The sequence below is a fragment of the Mus musculus genome, chromosome 1 (genome assembly GCF_000001635.26).
Source record: "Mus musculus strain C57BL/6J chromosome 1, GRCm38.p6 C57BL/6J".
Lineage (NCBI taxonomy): Eukaryota > Metazoa > Chordata > Mammalia > Rodentia > Muridae > Mus > Mus musculus.
In genome coordinates this window covers 85,516,015-85,534,179 of record NC_000067.6, presented here as the reverse complement: position 1 = coordinate 85,534,179, position 18,165 = coordinate 85,516,015, and the positions used below count along the sequence as shown (strand labels likewise).

Here is an 18,165-nt window from a genome sequence, read left to right as displayed (position 1 = left end):
TGGCTCTACCTAACTAAGCAGCAAGTAACCCCATCTGGCTCAGAGCCTACCTATGGCCTCAGCTAGCAAATAGCCAAACAGGCAACCTGGCTAACTTCATAGCATAGCTTCTAGACTTAGTAGACCAAGGATCCCAAGTAATCACCAATTCCAGGCTCAGAAGAAGCCAGCTGGTGTCAGAGATATAATGGGTAACACAACTGACAGGCTTTCCTTCCGGCGAAGGATAGCTTTTGGCACTTGTGTCTAAGGAGCATAAACTATCAACTTGTCTGGCTACTGAGCCTCCTTTATATAATTCATGAACAGAAAACCAAGCCAGAAGACATTCCACAAATGTCAGGCACTTCCTGTCACTCTATGTCTTAGTCAGGGTTTGTATTCTTGCACAAAACATCATGACCATGTAGCAAGTTGGGGAGGAAAGGGTTTATTCAGCTTCTGCTTCCACATAGGCCTTAATCACCAAAGGAAGTCAAGACAGGAACTCACACTGGAGGAACTCACACATGGAGGGATGCTGCTTACTGGCTTGTTTCCCCTGGCTTTCTCAGCTTGCTTTCTTATAGAACCCAGTACTACCAGCCCAGAGATGGCACCACTCACAATGGGCCCTTCCCCCTTGATCACTAATTGAGAAAATGCCTTACAGCTGGATCTCATGGAGGTATTTCCTCAAGGGAGGTTCCTTTCTCTGTGATAACTCTAGCTTGTGTTAAGTTGACACACAAAATCAGGCTTTACACCCCCACTTAGGTGAAGCAAAGCAAAAATTTCAACATTTGCAAATGGATAACTGGACTACATCTCATGAATAGAATACAGGACATATCACCCCCAACGGAAGCAGAAAAAGCTTTTGGCAAACTCAGGATGCTTTCCTAATAAAAATCAACCTCACAAAAGGTTTTGTTTTAATTCATCCCATTTAGACTTTCCTAAGTTTAGGAGCTGATGTCATTTATCCATTTGAAAAATCCCATTAACTTTTCTTTACAAATTACTCTTCTGTTCCCTCTATTTCTATGTCTTTGTTTCTCCTTTCCTCCATCCTTCTTCCTTCCTTCCTTCCTTCCTTCCTTCCTTCCTTCCTTCCTTCCTTGTCTTGCAGAACATCTGGTTTCTTTTCTTCTAAAAAAGACATTGTTTTTCATTTATGTATATGAATATAATAACTGCATGTATATTAGTGTACTACATGTGTGCTTGGTGTCCATGGATGTCAGATTTTCTTGGAACTTCAGTTATAGGTTTCTGCAAACTACCATGTTGGTGCCTGGAATTCAACCAGCGTCCACTTAACCGCTAAACTATCTCTCTAGCCCGGAGAGTAATAGACTTTCTTGGCATAGGCAGACAGATCTCTGGGTTCAAGAGTAGCCTGGTCTATAGAGCAGGTTCCAGTATAGCCAGGGATACACAGAGTAACCCTTTCTTGCCAATTCCTCTACCCCACAAATAAAACAAGAAGAGGAAATAAAAATACAATAGATGACAAAGGGACTGGAGACAGGGTAACATAAGACTTAAGGGTCAAGACATTTGAGTCAGGGGCTGTTGAGATGGCTCCATGCAGAGGGCGTGGGTTGGACTCCCATTACTCACATGGTGGTTCATAACCACACATAACTTCTGTTCCTGGGCATCTGATGCCCTCCTCTGACATCTATGGGCAACAAGCATATATGGTGTACACTGCACATAAGTGATGCACAAATGCAGGCAAAACACTAATACAGAAAACCAAAATTAATAAATCTCATTTTAAAACACACTTTATACTTTTAAAAGAAATAAAAGATGAGCCATTTTCAGGGCCAGAAACTTGAGTCTAACCACTTTTACAGACATTTGGGACAGAAACCAGCAACCACACAGGGTGACAGTCAACAGGAGTCCAGTCCTACCACACTCAGAGACCACATACCATCTTCACAATGAACAAGAGGAAGGGACAGACCCATGCTGGAAATGCTCCAAGCTTAGGTCTGTGGTTTCCTCTATGTTAAGTGAGCTCTGCCTGTTTTGAAGTGTTCTGTGCTGCTGTAGCTTGGGAACAGCAAATGAGGTCTCACAAATACAGTGTGTCTCGGTTAGTGTTCTCTTGCTGTGATGACATACCATGACCATAGCAATTCTTAAAAAAGAACGTATTTAATTGTGGCTTGCTTACAGTTTCAGAGGTTTAATTTGACTTGTCAATTTGAATTGTCATCAGGTCAGAGAGCATGGCCAGATGTAGAAAGATATGGTGATGGAGAAGTAGCTGAGAGTTCTAGATCTGGACCAGCTGGAAGCAGGAAGAGGGAGACTCTGGGATTAGAATGGGCTTTTTGAAACCTCTAAGCCAACTCCCAGTGACACACTTTCTCCAACATGTCTATACCTCCTAATCCTTACAAGTAGTACCACTCCCCGGTGACTAAATATTCAAATCTGTGGTCCTATGGGAGCCATTCTCATCCAAACCCATTCACACAGTGCATTCACTGATCAGGACCCACTGTGATGACACCTCAGGCTTTATGGCAGAGGGGCCACCATAGCCAATGGCAGAGAAGAGAGTGCCCAGAAACACAAAGGAATATAGGATCCCTTGGTGATTGATTGATCAATGATGTCCTTAGAAACTGACCTCAGATAGAAAACAAAAACAACACCCAGGTTACACCTTGTGGTAATATCCAATGTCCAACCATAGTGATGGGGTATAACCACAGCAACCATATAATAAACAAAGGACAGTGGAATGGAAGACCCCGTCTAGAAGAATGATCCAGAAGCTATAATGAAAGTCTTCTCAAAGCACTTAGCAGAGCAGAAGAACCAATGTAGACACATGGTGAAGATGGGCAGGGAGTTAACAAGGTTACAGAGATGTAGGTTACAGAGGAGCTTACAAAACCATGGAGATGAGCTAGGACCCCTTGTAAAATTTATATTATCCTTCACCACAATGTATTTCTTTAAAAATTAGAAATTAGGAGATGGACAGATTGCTCAGTGGTTAAGAACACTGGCTGCCTTTCCAGAGCACCCAGATTCAGTTCCCAGCACCCACATGGTAGGTCACACCTGTCTGGAACTCCTGGGAATCTAATACACTCTTCTGACTTCCTGGGACACCAGACATGATATGCTGCACAGACATGCATGCAGGCAAAGCCCTCATACACATAAAACAATGAAATAATATAAGATTCAGTTAGAAATCAAGACTAGCTAGGTGGCTCAGTGACTTGATCCCCAAGTGTACAGACTTGAGCTCAGCTTCCCAGAATTCACATAAACGCTGGATGCTACAGCAGATGCCTGAAGTTCCAGCACACCTGCAGCTCCATAGGTGATGGAGGCAGGGGACTCCCTGGGAACCTCAACTTCCAACTAACCTAGTGGACACAGGCAAACAGGAGATCCTGCCTCAAACTCAAACAAGGTGCAAGGGGAGCACGATTCCCCACATTGTCCTCTGATCTCCACACATGTGATATATAGATATATATATACACACACATATATAGTGTGTGTATGTATATGTATATATTGCGTTAATACACAGATACACACACATAATATATATATATATATATATATATATATATATATATATATATAGAGAGAGAGAGAGAGAGAGAGAGAGTTAATACACAGATACACACAGACACACACACTTCATTCACACACACACATACTCACATATACCCAACACCCATAGACATACACATAGACTGCATCCACACACGCATATATAAACAGCATTCACACACATACACATACAGTGCATTTATATACATATACATACACCCACATACTCACTGTCTTAGTTAGGATTTTACTGCTGTGAACAGACACCATAACCAAGGCAAGTCTTATTAAAAAAACAACATTTACTTGGGGCTGGCTTACAGGTTCAGAGGTTCAGTCCATTATCATCAAGGTGGGAGCATGGCAATATCCAGGAAGGCATGGCGCAGGCAGAGCTGAGAGTTCTATGTCTTCATCCAAAGGCTGCTAGTGGAAGACTGACTTCCAGGCAACTAGGGTGAGGATCTTATGCCCACACTCACAGTGACACACCTACTTCAACAAGGCCACACCTCCAAATGGTGCTACTCCCTGGTCCAAGAATATACAAACCATCACACTCACACACTGCATTTACACACACATGCTCATGTAAGCACAGTATTCACACACACACACACACACACACACACACACACAATACTGCATTCGCACACACTCGCTCACACATACACACACTACATTCACACACAGAGATTTTTTTTTAAGCTGTAAAGGAAAGAAACCAAGCTACTAAACATTAAGTCGTTGTCATGGGGGAAGACCAGGAGACAGCCTTACACATAAAAAGATTAAAATCCTAACAAAGATAGCACAGGAGCAGTGAGAACTGGGGGGCTAATGTGGCTCCAGGGTAGAATCCTTTTGTCTAAAAAAAGAGACAGACGAAAAGAAACAAACTTTCCCTGAATAAAGATAGATTCCCACATGTTACCTGAAGAACACAGAACTGTGATCCAAACAAAACAAACAAAAACTCATGCCAGGCCAGGTAGGGCAGGCCTTTAAGCCGAAGGACTCAGGAAGCTGAAACAGGAAAATTACGGTTTCAAGGCTATCCTGGGCAACTGAATGAGATTGTGTCTCAAATTAAAAAGTAAAGGGAGGGCTGGAGATATAGTTCAGAGGTAGAGAACTTGCTCGGCAAGCACAAAGCTCTAGGTTCAAAGGCAGCCACGGCAAGCAGAAACACAAAAGCCCCAACACCCCAAGGGTGCTTGATTTTCTCAGTGGCTTCCATTATCACTTTATTTATGGATGTGTCTTTCTTACAAGATCAATACTACAATTCAAATTTAACTTTGTATAAGAGGAAACCCACTATACACAGTGCCAAAAGACAAGGGAGAATATAGCTACGGTTTCTCAAGACATTTAACCAGTGCATAGAAGAAGTGCATATAAAAACCACATAGGGGTTTTTATACAAGAAAAATAAATGAATTAAATCTGTTAAAAAATAAATGAACACCTGACTAAAGATATCGAAAACAGACCAGTGCTGGAGAGGGAGCTGAAGGGCCAGTGCATAAGAAACGCAACCCATTTCCTGCTTAATAGAGAGACTGCAAAACAGCACACATCTCTATTGCCTTTGTGTACTTGGGCTGAGAGAGGAAGACGCCTCATCTCAGTAGCTACTGGCAGGGAAATGCATAGACTTTGCCTCCTCAGCAGCCATTTGGCAGCGTCTATAAAGCAAGTAACGCCCTTTGTCTCGGTAGTCCCCTGATTATATCTTTGATTCAAGACAAAATACTAGTCAATAAGCATAATGCATTATACGGCCAACGTTCCCACAGCTTGTGGGTGACAGTCAACAATGGTAGTGAGCGAAAGTTCATCAAAAGGAGACTGGTTTAACTGGTTTAAAACTCGTGGAAAGGACTGGCAAGCTGGCACAGTGGAAAAGGAGCCAGCAACCAAGCCTGATGACTTGGCTCAGATCCCAGAAGCCACACGGAAGAGGGGAGGTACCACCTCCTCTATTTTGCCCCCTGACTCTATGACACACGCAAAGCTGCCGCACGTGTGCACACATAAATAAGCATTACATTGAATGATACATTTCTTGGTTCATATACAAGTGCTCTGAACGGCAGGGAGCTGTGGAAAAAGAGTAAAGTAAGTGTACCCTCATTACATGGAGGACCTTGCCAAGGCTTCTACTCTTTAAAACAGGCTAAGGCTGAAAACACCGCACACTGTTACAAAATGAAAATACGCATTAACGAAAACAAATTATACATGAAATGCATTGGGAAAGATAAAGGGGCTGGAGAGATAGGTCAGAGCAATGATTGTTCTTCAAAAGGACTGGAGTTCAGCTCCCAGTCTGTCAGCTCATAGCCATCTATAACTCTAACTACAGGGGACCTGACATCCTCTTCTGTCCTCCAAAGGCACATTCCCTAATAGTGTACACACTCTTTTCTCTCTCTCTCTTACACACACACACACACACACACACACACACACACACACACGCGCGCGCGCGCGCGCACACAGGCAAGCACACGCACGCACGCACCCAATAAATAATTTGTAGACAATAAGAAAGACCCAGGTATGGTATTGTACACCTTTAATCCCTGTACTTGGGAGGCAGAGGCAGATGGATCTCTATTGTAAGTCCAAGTCCAGGCAGGTTTACATAGCAAGTTTCAGGTCACCCTGGACAACATAATAAAAAAGACCAAGAGACCGTGCCTTAAAATTAAAAATAAATAATATAGGGAAGATTGAGCCCAAGGAGTGGGCTAAGTATATGGGGGCAGCTGAGGGGTCTTATCCTTTCTATATTTCCACAAGTTTGAAAGCTTATAAACCACATTTTATTATGAAATGGTCCTGGTGGTCTAGGCCTGTAACCTCAGTCACTCAGAGGCTCACAAGTTCAAGGTCAGCCTAACCTATACAATGAGTTCCACACTGGTGTGAGTAACTTAGCAAAACCTTGAGTCAAAGTTCTAAAAAATAAATAGAAAGAGATATATAATCAGGCATATTCAAAGCCCGAGGTTCATCTGCAGTACTGAAAAAAAAATGTATTACTTCCTTTGTACTAACAAAAACACTGCCCAACATTATTTATGCATAGTAGCGCATCTGAGTTACTGGAGCAAACAGAATTCTACTGTTTCCTGCCAGAGCTAACATCCAACTAGAACAGAAAACTAAAGGGAAATAGAAATATGTGGCTTGCCCTGACCTTTGCAATCAAGGCCCTTTCTTGTCTTTTGTCTTCCTTGGATCGAGGTCTGACAGTGAGAGCTTAAACAAGGAGTGAGCCTGGGCACAGCTTTCTTGGTGACAAGTCCTGCCAGACAGGTAGGAGAAACAGGGCAGCAGGTGCCAACTGTTTACCCAGCATCGTCTGCTATTTGGACTTCTTCCCTGAGGTGACTTTCCTGCAGGAGTCCTGCTCTAATGCAGAGAGAGGCAGAGGGACTGAGACCGCTTGGGTCACAAGATAATAACAGAACCATGCCACAGGAGTCCCTGTCAGCTGTGGCCAAAGTCTCCCTCTGACAGCTGAGCAGTGGTCATAAAGACAGTTATGACTTGTGTACAATCTGGCAAGCTTGTCTCTCTCGGCAGCGGATATCAAACTCAAGTGTTCAGGTATGCTGATGTTCTCTCTCTTTCTCTCTCTGTGTCTGTCTGTCTGTCTGTCTGTCTGTCTGTCTCTCTCTCTCTCTCTCTCTGTCTGTCTGTCTGTCTCTTCGCCTCATCACCCCCAAATCTATCCCCTCTCATTATAGGCCAAAGCTACTTCATGTCAGGCGGTTTGGACTGACTGAAGCTTGGGTCACTAATTCAAGACATAAAATCAACCGTGTTGTCAGAGGGAAAGGTTACAGAGGGAAAAAGACCCATCTGGGGCTGCTGTTGCTCCCTTCCATCTTCCACAGCTGCCTGGGGCCTGGGACAGTGAGCTCTGATCCCTTGGTGTCTGCACAGGCTTCTGTGTGTTTGCCTTGGGCCACAGCTGAGAGCAGGAAGTGAGCCCAAGCACTAAGAAACCAGAGAGGGCTCCGCCCTGATGGGGAAAAGAAAAACGAAAGTAATTCTCTAATCTCAAGGGTGCTGCTGTGAGATCCTGTCCCATCCATCATTTTTGGAATGTTGTAGCAAGGAGGAGAAAGGGGACCTAGAGGATTGCAGAAGGGTACACCAGGACAAGCTGAGCCAGTTCCTGAGAGTGCCTTCTTTATGGAAAGATGGGACAAACAAACAAAACAAAACAATTAAAACTACTCCACAGAAACTCAAACTGTTCTCTCTTGCTCCTGTGTCTAGGAGGGGAGCAGGGATCCCCCCAGGGTTGGTTGTCATGTCCCTGGCTGAAGTGACTTGGGTAAGGAGACAGCAGGGAAGGAGGGTCAAACACTTGCAAGGTATCTCTCAGGCCAGCAGGAGACCCAGGAATGTGGCCAGGACAAGATTTCTCAGACCCAGGATTGAGGACATCCCCCAACTCCATAGACATTGGGTCAGAGCAAGACTTGGGTCTCTGAAGACTTGTCATCCCAGCCTAGAAGTCAAAGGCAGGAGGAAGCTGCAGCAGTGGCCACCAGGGCATGAGGACAAAGATGTGGTCCTCCCTTCTGAGGTGCAGATATGATAAGTAGTGATGAGCTGTCACCTCCAGTGAGTCTTTCTAGGAGGCCCCTCATGGATCATTAGGATATATCAAGTTCTCTCTGTTCCTCCTTCTGGGAGCACTTTCTCTGAGGGACTTGGGGACCTGAGGTGAGCCTCTACCCTGACAGGTCTCCTAGCAGAGAGTCTGCTTGCCTCTTTCTCATCCTTTAGTTCACATGCACAGGGATAGGCTGGTATGAAGCTGGGGTGGGTATGACTCACAAGAGTAGTGTGAGGCCATGCCTGAGGTTAGCCTTTGGGGTCTTTTAGTGCCCCACATTTTAGCCATGTCTCCATTTCTACTTCGATCTAGAATAAGAAACTTTGGGATGATTTTACAGGACTCTAAGTAACAAGATTTTGCAGAAGCACCTCAAAGCTAATGTGTGCATGGGAATCCAATGTCTATATGTTGCTGGTTCAGTTCCTTCTTGGAGACACAGAGGAGTGCACACAGGGAGAGCTGAACTATCACTATACTGTCCAGTGTCTGGCTGGCACTCCTGAGACCTGAAGGCCCAGCTCCACAGTCAAGTGTAACTCTTGGGAGGTGAGGTGCACAGGGAACAGAACGTTGCTACACCTACTTACCCCAAAGCAGCTCTGGAAGAATGCTATTAAAGGGTCCCCCCTTCCCTGAATACCCCGCACCCCAGTTTCCAGCTATAATATTGGCAGAATTGTTCATACAGAAATCTAGAACATTCTGGCCTTGTGTTACTCTACCTGGGTGAGAATAAGATGGCTATCATAACTTTGAATCAAATTGGAAGCAAGCTTTGATACTGTCAGGATGAACTCTGGCCAGGTCTATTCCTGGATGCACAAAAGAATGGCAAATTTCACAGAGGCTTAAATGAGTAACCCCATAAGGCCACCATATTTCCCTTTGTGTCCAATCAGGGGGAATTATGCTTCCTGATATAATTCCTGCCTGCATCCAATCAGGCAAGCATACATGTTGACATGTTTCCCACATACGTACCTCCTGCCTACATGTGACCAAGCACATCCTATGTAGTTGGGGCAAACAAATCTGTGTAGGGAAGTGAAAACATGTGTCTTGTTTCACAGAGGCATTCTTGTTTCACAGATCTCTTTGACACAGTAATTAAAATTCAAAGCATAACTTTGGCTGTCATGCTTTGGAAAACCACACAACACGGCTTCAAAACAAGGTAGAATAAAGGTTTCAGGAGGGGAAACTTCAGTTTTCAGGCCATCCTGGAAGAGGTTGCATGTCAGATGAAAGACTGAAGATACTTACAGAAACATCATGGGACTCATGGTTTGGAAGGCACTTGGCAAAGTAAAAGGGTTCTTAGGTACTGAGGGCCCATTCTTGTACAAGAGTGATTGGAGTGGCAGCTACTGACCAACTCCCGCTTAGGCCAGAATTTAGGCTTTTGTTGCAGCAGAGGGGACACATGATTGTAATGGCTCAGATTGCAAGCAATCTGTTTATGAAAGGCAACGCTCAGCTTTCAGTTCAGAGGGTATTAGACAAGCCCTGGACTTTCATTTCTTGGAGATCTGCTCTTCACTCTCCAGACCCTGGTTGTTTTGTGTTTTGTTTTTTTGTTTTTTCATAACTATACTCACCACAAAGCCTCCTGCCAAAGGTTTTGTTTTGTTTTTTTCCTGCCCTAATCAGGGCGGTGTTTGCTCCCAAGTTCAAACAAAGGGAAGCAGGAAGTTAATTCTGGGCTAGCTGCCTCCCAACTTTTGACATCTCTCCCAAATCCTGTCTGAGTTCTTCCTTTTGTAGAAACCTCAGGTTGTTTGGGGTTTTTGCTTCCAAAGTCACTGCCTGAGTAACAGTTTGTAGGCAGGAGCTTCTTCACCAACAGTTAAGACAAGCTTCTTTATTTCTCACCAAATACCAGCAAAGGAGTTTTGGTCACTCCCATAGCCAGCTTGACTCTGGAGGCACGAGAGGATCCAGACAAAGCCCCCTGAGCTTTCTACCCACTCAGAGGGTGGCATGGCCCTTACTGATCAGCACAGCCATGAAGAACGCCTTTTAAAAGAGAGACACCACTCAAAACCACACACTCCTGTGCTTTCCTGCTCACAGGAATGAGCCACACACCTGTGGCAAACACACGGCTGTTCTACACATTCTGCTGGAGTTAGTAGCAGCCTTATTGACAGGAATGATGTAGGCGATGTTCTAAGAAGCCTGAAAATCCCTTTTCTTTGCTGAAGGAGGTGGAGGGATAGCATCAGATCTGGGTTTTGTTTTAGACACTTGTTAAGTAGTCTTTACTTTCTAAGGGACTCTGGTTACAGCCCTCTCTCTACCTCTGGCTTTTAATAGGATAGCTGACTTCCACCATGTGCCCTCTTTGCCCACCACTCTTTTGATAGGTATAAAGCAGTATCTTTATAGGTTGCTCTGTTGTCCTGCCTTCAGTAGCATTAGGTCTCTACCTGTCTCTCTACAGAAATCACTTAGTCTGGCTGCGACAGTTGAGTGATTCTGGTTATCTGGAACCGAATCTTTCTATTGTTACTATAGAAATAGGAATTGAGAGATGGTCTCACCATTGTTCCATCCTTCAGAGAGCAGCCAGTGCTGAGCTGATCAAGGATGCTCATGACCCCAGCAGTGTTCCTGATCACCTCATTAAGTTCATGTCTCCGAGTGACCCTAAGGAACACGGTCATCTATCTCATGGGCTATTCTCCAGTACTAGAGAGTAGAGTCATCTCACTACTTCAGTTAGATTTGTAACCCTGAGTCTGTGGTCATGGTTCCAATAATGAAGCAGCACTTCATCAATGTGTGCTGAAAATAGGAGGAGCATACAGGAGCTGCCCAGGGACAGCCTAGACCGATGACCCTTGCCATCACCAGACTGATTAGCTTCTACAGCACAGAAGAACACTTAAGTGTTGATAACTCATGGGTGCCAGGCTAACCAACTCAGCTACCACCAGGCCCAGATACAGGGCTTTGACCTGACCAACCCCATCATCTACCCCAGCTATGAACTGCTGGAGCAGGTGAATGGATCAGTGCTGCTCTTCCAAAGCTGCAGGATCTCCATGACACAAGGCAACAACAGGATATCTGAGATGCATCCTGGGGAGGATCCAGTATTGATGGTAGAGCAGAGCCAGAGGCTTCGAATCAAACCAATGACCAAATGTTCATTGCAATGAACATTTGCAAGAAGAGCTGTTTGGATACTGTGTAAACTGTGTGACACACTGCAGCTTTCATGGCAAGATTGTTTTTGTTGTTATTGTTTTCTTTTCTTTGGGGGTGGGGGAGGTTGCCAGGGTAGAGCGGGATAGGACAGGACTGGAAGATGAGTGGGAATTGTAGTGCATGATGGGAAATTCACCAAGAATCAGTTTTTTAAAAATTTAAACTATTGATAACTCTGTCAGCCAGTTTAGTTTTCCAGCTTTCTTTATCCAGTATCTAAACCCAAACACAATCTCCATGCCTCTCCTGTAGGCTGGGCTTGTCACTCCTTTAATGTGAGGCCCCTTTCACATGGCTTCCAGCCCTAACCTTGGTTTGTCTACTGAGCTATGCTGGGAATCCCCTGTGTAGTCTTTTTTTTTTAATTAGGTATTTAGCTCATTTACATTTCCAATGCTATACCAAAAGTCCCCCATACCCACCCACCCCCACTCCCCTACCCACCCACTCCCCCTTTTTGGCCCTGGCGTTGCCCTGTACTGGGGCATATAAAATTTGTGTGTCCAATGGGCCTCTCTTTACAGTGATGGCCGACTAGGCCATCTTTTGATACATATGCAGCTAGAGTCAAGAGCTCCGGGGTACTGGTTAGTTCATAATGTTGTTCCACCTATAGGGTTGCAGATCCCTTTAGCTCCTTGGGTACTTTCTCTAGCTCCTCCATTGGGAGCCCTGTGATCCATCCATTAGCTGACTGTGAGCATCCACTTCTGTGTTTGCTAGGCCTCGGCATAGTCTCACAAGAGACAGCTACATCTGGGTCCTTTCGATAAAATCTTGCTAGTGTATGCAATGGTGTCAGCGTTTGGATGCTGATTATGGGGTGGATCCCTGGATATGGCAGTCTCTACATGGTCCATCCTTTCATCTCATCTCCAAACTTTGTCTCTGTAACTCCTTCCAAGGGTGTTTTGCTCCCACTTCTAAGGAGGGGCATAGTGTCCACACTTCAGTCTTCATTTTTCTTGAGTTTCATGTGTTTAGGAAATTGTATCTTATATCTTGGGTATCCTAGGTTTTGGGCTAATATCCACTTATCAGTGAGTACATATTGTGTGAGTTCCTTTGTGAATGTGTTACCTCACTCAGGATGATGCCCTCCAGGTAAATCCATTTGGCTAGGAATATCATAAATTCATTCTTTTTAATAGCTGAGTAGTACTCCATTGTGTAGATGTACCACATTTTCTGTATCCATTCCTCTGTTGAGGGGCATCTGGATTCTTTCCAGCTTCTGGCTATTATAAATAGGGCTGCTATGAACATAGTGGAGCATGTGTCCTTCTTACCAGTTGGGGCATCTTCTGGATATATACCCAGGAGAGGTATTGCTGGATCCTCCGGCAGTACTATGTCCAATTTTCTGAGGAACCGCCAGACTGATTTCCAGAGTGGTTGTACAAGCCTGCAATCCCACCAACAATGGAGGAGTGTTCCTCTTTCTCCACATCCACGCCAGCATCTGCTGTCACCTGAATTTTTGATCTTAGCCATTCTGACTGGTGTGAGGTGGAATCTCAGGGTTGTTTTGATTTGCATTTCCCTGATGATTAAGGATGTTGAACATTTTTTCAGGTGCTTCTCTGCCATTCGGTATTCCTCAGGTGAGAATTCTTTGTTCAGTTCTGAGCCCCATTTTTTAATGGGGTTATTTGATTTTCTAAAGTCCACCTTCTTGAGTTCTTTATATATGTTGGATATTAGTCCCCTATCTGATTTAGGATAGGTAAAGATCCTTTCCCAATCTGTTGGTGGTCTTTTTGTCTTATTGACAGTGTCTTTTGCCTTGCAGAAACTTTGGAGTTTCATTAGGTCCCATTTGTCAATTCTCGATCTTACAGCACAAGCCATTGCTGTTCTGTTCAGGAATTTTTCCCCTGTGCCTATATCTTCAAGGCTTTTCCCACTTTCTCCTCTATAAGTTTCAGTGTCTCTGGTTTTAAGTGAAGTTCCTTGATCCACTTAGATTTGACCTTAGTACAAGGAGATAAGTATGGATCGATTCGCATTCTTCTACATGATAACAACCAGTTGTGCCAGCACCAATTGTTGAAGATGCTGTCTTTCTTCCACTGGATGGTTTTAGCTCCCTTGTCGAAGATCAAGTGACCATAGGTGTGTGGGTTCATTTCTGGGTCTTCAATTCTATTCCATTGGTCTACTTGTCTGTCTCTATACCAGTACCATGCAGTTTTTATCACAATTGCTCTGTAGTAAAGCTTTAGGTCAGGCATGGTGATTCCACCAGAGGTTCTTTTATCCTTGAGAAGAGTTTTTGCTATCCTAGGTTTTTTGTTATTCCAGATGAATTTGCAAATTGCTCCTTCTAATTCGTTGAAGAATTGAGTTGGAATTTTAATGGGGATTGCATTGAATCTGTAAATTGCTTTTGGCAAGATAGCCATTTTTACAATGTTGATCCTGCCAATCCATGAGCATGGGAGATCCTTCCATCTTCTGAGATCTTCTTTAATTTCTTTCTTCAGAGACTTGAAGTTTTCATCATACAGATCCTTCACTTCCTTAGTTAGAGTCACGCCGAGATATTTTATATTATTTGTGACTATTGAGAAGGGTGTTGTTTCCCTAATTTCTTTCTCAGCCTGTTTATTCTTTGTATAGAGAAAGGCCATTGACTTGTTTTTTTTTTTTTTTCCATTTTTTATTAGGTATTTAGCTCATTTACATTTCCAATGCTATACCAAAAGTCCCCCATACCCACCCACCCCCACTCCCCTACCTGCCCACTCCCCCTTTTTGGCCCTGGCGTTCCCCTGTTCTGGGGCATATAAAGTTTGTGTGTCCAATGGGCCTCTCTTTCCAGTGATGGCCGACTAGGCCATCTTTTGATACATATGCAGCTAGAGTCAAGAGCTCCGGGGTACTGGTTAGTTCATAATGTTGATCCACCTATAGGGTTGCAGATCCCTTTAGCTCCTTGGGTACTTTCTCTAGCTCATCCATTGGGAGCCCTGTGATCCATCCATTAGCTGACTGTGGGCATCCACTTCTGTGTTTGCTAGGCCCCGGCATAGTCTCACAAGAGACAGCTACATCTGGGTCCTTTCGATAAAATCTTGCTAGTGTATGCAATGGTGGATATTTTATATCCAGCTATTTCACCGAAGCTATTTATCAGGTTTAGGAGTTCTCTGGTGGAATTTTTGGGGTCACTTATATATACTATCATATCATCTGCAAAAAGTGATATTTTGACTTCCTCTTTTCCAATTTGTATCCCCTTGATCTTCTTTTGTTGTCGAATTGCTCTGGCTAATACTTCAAGTACTATGTTGAAAAGGTAGGGAGAAAGTGGGCAGCCTTGTCTAGTCCCTGATTTTAGTGGGATTGCTTCCAGCTTCTCTCCATTTACTTTGATGTTGGCTACTGGTTTGCTGTAGATTGCTTTTATCATGTTTAGGTATGGGCCTTGAATTCCTGATCTTTCCAGAACTTTTATCATGAATGGGTGTTGGATCTTGTCAAATGCTTTTTCTGCATCTAACGAGATGATCATGTGGTTTTTGTCTTTGAGTTTGTTTATATAATGGATTACATTGATAGATTTTTGTATATTAAACCATCTCCGCATCCCTGGAATAAAACCTACTTGGTTAGGATGGATGATTGCTTTAATGTGTTCTTGGATTCGGTTAGCGAGAATTTTATTGAGGATTTTTGCATCGATATTCATAAGAGAAATTGGTCTGAAGTTCTCTATCTTTGTTGGATCTTTCTGTGGTTTAGGTATCAGAGTAATAGTGGCTTCATAAAATGAGTTGGGTAGAGTACCTTCTACTTCTATCTTGTGAAAAAGTTTGTGCAGAACTGGAATTAGATCTTCTTTGAAGGTCTGATAGAACTCTGCACTAAATCCGTCTGGTCCTGGGCTTTTTTTGGCTGGGAGACTATTTATAACTGCTTCTATTTCTTTAGGGGATATGGGACTGTTTAGGAGGTCAACTTGATCCTGATTCAACTTTGGTACCTGGTATCTGTCCAGAAATTTGTCCATTTCGTACAGGCTTTCCAGTTTTGTTGAGTATAGCCTTTTGTAGAAGGATCTGATGGTGTTTTGGATTTCTTCAGGATCTGTTGTTATGTCTCCCTTTTCATTTCTGATTTTGTTAATTAGGATTTTGTCCCTGTGCCCTCTAGTGAGTCTAGCTAAGGGTTTATCTATCTTGTTGATTTTCTCAAAGAACCAACTCCTCGTTTGGTTAATTCTTTGAATAGTTCTTCTTGTTTCCACTTGGTTGATTTCACCCCTGAGTTTGATTATTTCCTGCCATCTACTCCTCTTGGGTGAATTTGCTTCCTTTTTTTCTAGACCTTTTAGATGTGTTGTCAAGCTGATAGTATGTGCTCTCTCCTGTTTCTTCTTGGAGGCACTCAGAGCTATGAGTTTCCCTCTTAGAAATGCTTTCATTGTGTCCCAAAGGTTTGGGTACGTTGTGGCTTCATTTTCATTAAACTCTAAAAAGTCTTTAATTTCTTTCTTTATTCCTTCCTTGACCAAGGTATCATTGAGAAGAGTGTTGTTCAGTTTCCATGTGAATGTTGGCTTTCTATTATTTTTTTTGTTATTGAAGATCAGCCTTAGTGCATGGTGATCTGATAGGATACATGGGACAATTTCAATATTTTTGAATCTGTTGAGGCCTGTTTTGTGACCTATTATGTGGTCAATTTTGGAGAAGGTACCATGAGGTGCTGAGAAGAAGGTATATCCTTTTGTTTTAGGATAAAATGTTCTGTAGATATCTGTTAAGTCCATTTGTTTCATCACTTCTGTTAGTTTCAGTGTGTCCCTGTTTAGTTTCTGTTTCCATGATCTGTCCATTGGTGAAAGTGGTGTGTTGAAGTCTCCCACTATTATTGTGTGAGGTGCAATGTGTGCTTTGAGCTTTACTAAAGTTTCTTTAATGAATGTGGCTGCCCTTGTATTTGGAGCATAGATATTCAGTATTGAGAGTTCCAATTGGAGGATTTTACCTTTGATGAGAACGAAGTGCCCCTCCTTGTCTTTTTTGATGACTTTGGGTTGGAAGTCAATCTTATCAGATATTAGGATGGCTACTCCAGCTTGTTTCTTCATACCATTTGCTTGGAAAATTGTTTTCCAGCCTTTCATTCTGAGGTAGTGTCTACCTTTTTCTCTGAGATGTGTTTCCTGTAAGCAGCAAAATGTTGGGTCTTGTTTGTGTAGCCAGTTTGTTAGTCTATGTCTTTTTATTGGGGAGTTGAGACCATTGATGTTAAGAGATATTAAGGAAAAGTAATTGTTGCTTCCTGTTATTTTTGTTGTTAAAGTTGGCATTCTGTTCTTGTGGCTGTCTTCTTTTAGTTTTGTTGAGGGATTACCTTCCTGTTTTTTCTAGGGCGTTGTTCCCGTTCTTGTATTGGTTTTTTTCTGTTATTATCCTTTGAAGGGCTGGATTCGTGGAGAGATAATGTGTGAATTTGGTTTTGTCGTGGAATACTTTGGTTTCTCCATCTATGGTAATTGAGAGTTTGGCTGGGTATAGTAGCCTGGGCTGGAATTTGTGTTCTCTTAGTGTCTGTATAACATCTGTCCAGGCTCTTCTGGCTTTCATAGTCTCTGGTGAAAAATCTGGTGTAATTCTGATAGGCTTGCCTTTATATGTTACTTGACCTTTTTCCCTTACTGCTTTTAGTATTCTATCTTTATTTAGTGCATTTGTTGTTCTGATTATTATATGTCGGGAGGAATTTCTTTTCTGGTCCAGTCTATTTGGAGTTCTGTAGGCTTCTTGTATGTTCATAGGCATCTCTTTCTTTAGATTTGGGAAGTTTTCTTCAATAATTTTGTTGAAGATGTTTGCTGGTCCTTTGAGTTGAAAAATCTTCATTCTCATCCACTCCTATTATCCGTAGGTTTGGTCTTCTCATTGTGTCCTGGATTTCCTGGATATTTTGAGTTAGGATCTTTTTGCATTTTCCATTTTCTTTGATTGTTGTGCCGATGTTCTCTATGGAATCTTCTGCACCTGAGATTCTCTCTTCCATCTCTTGTATTCTGTTGCTGATGCTCAAATCTATGGTTCCAGATTTCTTTCCTAGGGTTTCTATCTCCAGTGTTGCCTCACTTTGAGTTTTCTTTATTGTGTCTACTTCCCTTTTTAGGTCTAGTATGGTTTTGTTCATTTCCATCACCTGTTTGTATGATTTTTCCTCTTTTTCTGTAAGGACTTCTACCTGTTTGATTGTGTTTTCCTGTTTTTCTTTTAGGACTTGTAACTCTTTAGCAGTGTTCTCCTGTATTTCTTTAAGTGATTTATTAAAGTCATTCTTGATGTCCTCTACCATCATCATGAGATATGCTTTTAAATCTAGGTCTAGGTTTTCGGGTGTGTTGGGGTGTCCTAGACTGGACGAAGTGGGAGTGCTGGGTTCTGATGATGGTGAGTGGTCTTGGTTCCTGTTAGAAAGATTCCTACGTTTACCTTTCGCCATCTGGTAATCTCTGGAGTTAGTAGTTATAGTTGACTCTGTTTAGAGATTGTTCTTCTGGTGATTCTGTTACTGTCTATCAGCAGACCTGGGAGACAGATTCTCTCCTCTGAGTTTCAGTGCTCAGAGCACTCTCTGCTGGCAAGCTCTCTTACAGGGAAGGTGCGCAGATACCTTGTTTTTGGACCTCCTCCTGGCCGAAAAAGAAGGCCCAAAACAGGGCCTTTCTCAGAAGCTGTGTT

At 43.0% G+C, this 18,165-nt stretch overlaps 1 protein-coding gene and 1 pseudogene across 1 annotated transcript in view; one reads left to right on the top strand and one right to left on the bottom strand.

The window, feature by feature from the left end:
- The window catches only part of Gm7592 (predicted gene 7592), a 228,850-nt gene that overhangs the window by 21,502 nt on the left and 189,183 nt on the right, over positions 1-18,165 (bottom strand). The window lies entirely within an intron of this gene.
- Gm2666 overlaps positions 6,767-18,165 on the top strand; it is a 45,242-nt pseudogene continuing 33,843 nt past the window's right edge.